Raw genomic sequence first — 6,851 nt, forward strand, 5'->3', positions numbered from 1 at the left:
CACAGCCTGAATTCTCTGTGCTAAAGTGGCCCATTTCTTACTGTTGTGAGCCTCTCTCTCACCCAGGGGTTATAGGCACATACAATAGAGATTTAGGTAGAATGTTCCTATGTTGCCAGACTTTGTCCTAATCCTTCAGGGCTCTTCTGAGTGGATTTTTTTTGTACTCCTGTCTCCAGGTCTGTGCTTTACACAAAGGAGGCTTCTCAAAATAACATACTTGATCTCCTCCTCCAAGGGACAGCCATAGTGCAGTACAGACACTCTTACTTCTAAAGGGCAGATAATTATATATTTTATGAAAGAGTTAATTACAATGCTGAAGAGCGGACGAGGCTTAGTGCTTTCTCTGGTCTAGTATCAGAAGTTAGGTGGAATGCAAAAAATTTTCTTAGAGGTCTTGACTGTGCTGTAAAATTAGCTACCCATTTTTAGGAGTGATGGAAGTGGTAGATTCATGTATTTTTTAAGGCCAGGAGGGGCCATTATGATAATCTAACCTGACATCCTGCATAAAACAGGTCAGAGAATTTCACCCACTGGTTCCTCAAGCAAGCCTGTAACTTCTGTGTGAACAAGGGTATATCTTCAGAGATGCATCCAGTCTTGATTTAAAGACTTCAAGACCGACCATTTTTACCACTATGTCATCACAGACTGGTCTGAACAGGTTTTCATGACGTGCTAAAAATACCTGTAGCCAGACTATGGAGGTGTTTACACCATGGGAAGCAGTGGTGCTCACTAGCTGCTACAAAATTTTAGACCAGGTGTTTACAGTATAAACTTACATCACTCAGAGGGGGTGAAAAATCCACACCTGTGAGCAACACAATTATACTGACCTAAGCCCTGGTGTAGACAGTGCTATGTCAAGATCCGGGCTTCTCCCATTGACTTAGCTATCGCCTCTCGTGGAGGTGGATTAACTATACCAACAGGAGAAGCTCTCCCATCAGCGTGGTAGCATCTTCAGGACTACTAACTGTTGTCTGTAACCTATCATTTAAATCAGCTTCTGTACCAAATGACTGGAGGATAGCTAATGTGATGCCATTTTTTAAAAAGGGCTCCAGAGGTTATCCCGGCAATTACAGGCCAGTAAGCCTGACTTCAGTACCAGGAAAACTGGTTGAAACTATAGTAAAGAACAAAATTGTCAGATACATAGATGAACATAATTTGTTGGAGAAGAATCAGCATGGTTTTTGTAAAGGGAAATCATGCCTCACCAGTCTACTAGAATTCTTTGAGGGGGTCAACAAGCATGTGGGACAAGGGGGATCCAGTGGATATAGTGTACTTAGATTTTCAGAAGGTCTTTGACAAAGTCCGTCACCAAATGCTCTTAAGCAAAGTAAGCTGTCATGGGATAAGAGGGAAGGTTCTCTCATGGATTGGTAACTGGGTAAAAGATATGAAACAAAGGGTAGGAATAAATGGTCAGTTTTCAGAATGGAGAGCGGTAAATAGTGGTGTCCCCCAGGGGTCTGTACTGGGTCCAGTCCTATTCAACATAGGATCATAAATGATCTCAAAAAAGGGATAAACAGTGAGGTGGCAAAATTTACAGATGACACAAAGCTACTCAAGATAGATAGTTAGTCCCAGGGAGACTGAAAAGCTACAAAAGGATCTCTCAGAACTGAGTGGGGAACAAAATGGCAGATGAAATTAAATGTTGATAAATGCAAAGTAGTGCACATTGGAAAACATAATCCCAACTATACATATAAAATGATGAGGTCTAAATTAGCTGTTACCACTCTAGAAAGAGATCTTGGAGTCATTGTGAATAGTTCTCTGAAAATACCCTGCAGCTGCAGTCAAAAAAGTGAACAGAATGTTGGGAATCATTAAGAAAGGGATAGATAATAAGACAGAAAATATATTTCCTCTATATAAATCCATGGTATGCCCACATCTTGAATAATGCATGCAGATGTGGTCGCCCCATCTCAAAAAAGATATATTGGACTTGGAAAAGGTTCAGAAAAGGGCAACAAAAATTATTAGGAGTATGGAACAGCTGTCGTATGAGGAGAAATTAATAAGACTGGGACTTTTCAGCTTGGAAAAGAGACGACTAAGGGGGGATATGATTGAGGTCTATAAAACCATGACTGGTGTGGGGAAAGTAAATAAGGAAGTGTTATTTACTCCTTATAAACAACCCTGATATTCTATGATTAACCTGATATTCTATGATTAACACAAGAACTAGGGGTCACCCAATGAAATTAATAGGCACCAGGTTTAAAACAAACAAAAGGAAGTATTTTTTCACACAACGCACAGTCAACCTATGGAACTCCTTGCTAGAGGATGTTGTGAAGGCCAAGAGTGTAACAGAGTTAAAAAAAAAAACTAGATAAATTCATGGAGGATAGGTCCATCAATGGCTATTAGCCAGGATGGGCAGGGATGGTGTCCCTATCCTCTTTGCCAGAAGCTGGGAATGGGCGATGGGATGGATCACTCAATGATTACATGCTCTGTTCTTTCCTTCTGGGGCACCTGGCATTGGCCACTGTCAGCAGGCAGGATACTGGGCTAGACGGACCTTTGGTCTGACCCAGTGTGGCCGCTCTGATGTTCTTATGATGCACTACAGTGGTGCAGCTGTGGCAGTTCAGCATAGGTGCTGGAACTAGGTGCCACACCTGACTTGAAGGGGTTTCCATCATATCCAGGGTTTCAGTTTGGTTCCATGGCTCTCAGCACCCCTGGACCCGTAGTTCGTGTAGATTTAAGCCTACAGTCTGTTCAGCAAGGATTCCTTTTGGAACTGGCTTGCTTAGCCTAGTCCCTTACTCCTAATTTCCTTGGCTCTGGGGTCTTTACTCCCATGCATTGAGTGAATCACACATAACAAGACTTTTGCAAGCAATTAAGTCGGTGTTTATCAGCTGGGAGTATTTAATCACTTATCCTATTTTTAAAAAGCAGCTGCAGTAATGAGTCTGTTAATGATATGAGCTGCAGGATTTGAACTATGGAGCTGGAGCAACATTACAACTACAGAGTGCGTACAGTCTAATTTCTCCATTCAACCTTACATGGCCTGTCCGCACCTACCTTATCGTTGAGGAGCCTGCCACTAGAGAATACTTTGAAAACTCCCTCGTGTTGTGCTGCAGCCTTACTAGCAGAAAAGAAAAGGACATTGTAGGGAGAATGGTCACTTTGGATGAGCTATTACCAGCAGGATAGTGAGTTTTTGTGTGTGGTTTTTGGGAGGGGGTGAGGGGGTGAGAGAACCTGGATTTGTGCAGGAAATGGCCCAACTTGATTATCATGCACATTGTGTAAAGAGTTGTCACTTTGGATGGGCTATCGCCAGCAGGAGAGTGAATTTGTGTGGTGGGGTGGAGGGTGAGAAAACCTGGATTTGTGCTGGAAATGGCCCAACCTGATGATCACTTTAGATAAGCTATTACCAGCAGGACAGTGGGGTGGGAGGAGGTATTGTTTCATATTCTCTGTGTGTATATAAAGTCTGCTGCAGTTTCCACGGCATGCATCCGATGAAGTGAGCTGTAGCTCACGAAAGCTCATGCTCAAATAAATTGGTTAGTCTCTAAGGTGCCACAAGTCCTCCTTTTCTTTTTGCGAATACAGACTAACACGGCTGTTACTCTGAAACCTAGCAGAAAAGAGTCTGCCAGGAGTTGGGAGTGCAGAAGGATGACCCTCCCAGTACCAGCCACCCCCACCTGTGGGCACCCAGGAAAATCTTTAACATTAGCTCCCTGTATGGTCCCAGGGCATCGCCTGCTGGACAGGCAGGAGCTGAAGTTGCACCATAGGGGGATACAAACACACTGAGAGGGGAGCTGTTACAGCAGACCTCCACATGTCCAAGAGCATTACAACACAAGAAGAGAGAGTTATGCTACATCCTTGAATATCTTTGAGGCGTTAACACTGCATTAGGAGGGCAGTTACAGTGGATCCCTCATGCCTTGATGACACTCTCCGATGAGAAGGGGCACATTAAACTAGACCATTGCACGGCTGGGACTGTTGCCAAGATCCCTGTGGAGTTGGACCATTCCTCTGCCAGTCACTATTCTGCGTGAAGGGCCATTGTCTACAGAAAGAACTCCAGACCAAGGCATGTGGCAATTTCCCCAGGGCTGAAGTGGAAAAACCACCCATTCCCCTCTTCCTGCCTCCTATAGCTGCTGCTTATTTGCCAACTTTTCCTGCTCTGTGCTTAGGGCTCCAGTTAAATATTAGATTGATCTCCCTCACGCCGGGCTGTGAAAAATTGGAGCCATAGCTAGGTCGACGGAAGAATTCTTTCATCAGCCTAGTTCCTGGCTCTCAGAGAGGTGGATGGACCGAAAACCCCCTTCCGTCAACGTAGTAGACATCTATACTACATCGGCACAGGTGCACCGCCAGAGCTATGCTGCTGTAGGCGTCGTACCCTCAGGAGCTATTCTTGAAGGCTTTTTGTTTGTTTGTTTTTGGCAGGGGGTGCGGAGCTAAACTTAATGTCAGGCTAATAGATTCCCAGCCAAGCGAGTGCAGCTCCCTGCCAGCAGCACTGCCTGAGTGACCCAGGCCCATCGGCAACAGTCACAAGACTTGTCAGTGTTGCCTGGAAATGATCAAGTGGGGATTCCACCCTGGATGTCTGGGAACCCAAGGAAACTGGCCTGTTCCCTCCAAGGGGAACAGCTTATCCTCCCGACACATGGGATTCTAGCCCTGACGGTGGGTGATTTTTCAGAGTCTCGTCTGTGCTGAGCCCTTGGCAGTAGGATGCTTTCTCCTGGCTTCACTGTTTTGCCTACAGCACCCTCATGTGCGGGTACTAGACAGTGCAACAGAATCCCTCTCCAGTAGAACTGGCTAACGCTCCCAGCAGCTCCCTTACAACTTTGCTCGTCAATGAGACCGTTTCTCAAAGGGATAACATTAGTCACATAGGTGAAAGGAGTTCCCGGGTCTCAGGTAGAAAGAAGCTTTCCTAACCAGCCACCAACTTGCACGCGTTTGATGAGGAATCTACTGCTGGGAGGGGACTGTTTTCCCTGCAGCCCTCAGGGGCACTAATGGGGAAATCCAAGGAGATCGCAAGGAGTGTGGAGAAGCAAAGAAGGGAGGTGTCAGAGACGCAGAGGGAGTCTGAGATGGGGAGTGTTAGAACTGGGGGGGGGGGGCACATGATTGCGAGGGGTTGAGATCGTAAAGGGGTGGGGGTGAGAAAGAAAGGGGGTGGGGGGGTCAAAGGACAGCTTGGGAGACCCCAGGGTCCGTGCACACATGTGGGGCTTTGTTTGTAGGAGAACCAGGAGTCGCAATTAGGTGTCCCTTGGCGGGGGCTGGGGTTGGAGGGAAGCTGGGGTGGGGGAGAGAGCTCTGGGGTGGAGAGAGGGTTTGGAGCCTACAGGGGAGCCTGAGAGCAGGTTAGATGAATGGTATGTGTGTGTTCAGGCTGTCCTGGAGCTCTGTTAGGAGTGGGTGTCAGGAAGACGGGACTGGAGGGAAGTATGTGTGTTCAGGAGTGGGGGCTGTCCTGGAGCCCTCTGTGGGGCAGCTGATGGGTGTAAGGGAGGGGGCTGTCTGGAAGCCAGGGCTGAGGGGGGTGGGTATGTGTGTGTCTTGGGGGAGGCTGTCCTGGAGCCCTGGGGTTATAGAAGGGGACTGTAGGGAAGCTGGAGCCGGATGGAGCTCTATGTGTATTTGGTGGTGCAGGGAGCTGGTGGATGTAGTAGGGGGCTGCTGGGAAGACTGGGTTGGGGGAGCTGTGTGTCTTCAGGAGTGGGGAGCTGTCCCAGAGTCCAGGGGAAGGGAGGTGGGAAATCAAGATGTCTGGAGAAGCTCACGAACATGGGTGCCAACCTCAAGGCAGACTGTCAAGAAGCAGGACACAAACCCCAAATTGGCTGTGTGTTCTATAACTAAATTTCACCCACCAAGTAACAAGTGTGAACTCTGCCAGCACTAGAACAACCTTCCCATGGAGTCACACATAGTCCCCCTGAGCAGGTGCTCTGGTCTATCTTGCCACCCAGGAGAGGCTGCCTTGGTCCCTTTTACCAAAACTCACAATAATATTCAGGTTACTCCCAATCCCAAAGGACCAGTCACTTACCCTAAATCAATTCCATCCCAGATCTCTCACCAAAGACAACACTGGCAGTCAATCCTGTAGTAGTTAATAAATCTTTAGTTAGATTAAGAAAATATATGAGTTATTTACAAGATTAAAGCAGGGGAACGTAACACACACAAATGAGTTAGTCTTAGGTTCCAAAAGGTGATACGCAAGCTCTCTATGTTCTTTAGGGCTAACCCAAACTAAACAGCTTGGGGATCCCTTGCTTATGCTTAGAAATACTGCCCTTTCTGAATGCCAAGCAGCATAGGGATGATAATTTCTCTTTAACAGGGATTTTTATTCCCTTCCCCCAGCATTCGAGCTATGATAGGATGAGGTACCCTCTTCATGGGCGTGAGGGAAGCCATCAACAAAGTCTTTTGTTCACTGATGTTCCACTGTGGTTTGTCTGGCTCTTCTTTTGTTGGGGAGGAGGTAAGGTAAATAGTATTTAACACTAAATGCTTCTCCCGACTGTGGGTTTTACAGTTTTAGCAAACACTTAAATATTACCTTATAACAGGGGGTGAAGATGTTGCTAGTAAGATTAAGGGCTTGGCTACACTCACATTTTATAGCGCTCTAACTTGCTGGCTCAGGGGGGTGGAAAATCACCCCGAGCACAGCAAGTCTGAGCGCTTTAAAGCGCTAGTGTAGACAGGCTCCGAGTGCTGGGAACCGCTCTCCCAGCGCTCAGAGCTAATCCCCTCCTGGAGGTGGATTACCAGGAGCGCTG

Source organism: Lepidochelys kempii, chromosome 9 (genome assembly GCF_965140285.1).
Source record: "Lepidochelys kempii isolate rLepKem1 chromosome 9, rLepKem1.hap1, whole genome shotgun sequence".
In the NCBI taxonomy this organism is placed as follows: Eukaryota; Metazoa; Chordata; order Testudines; family Cheloniidae; genus Lepidochelys; species Lepidochelys kempii.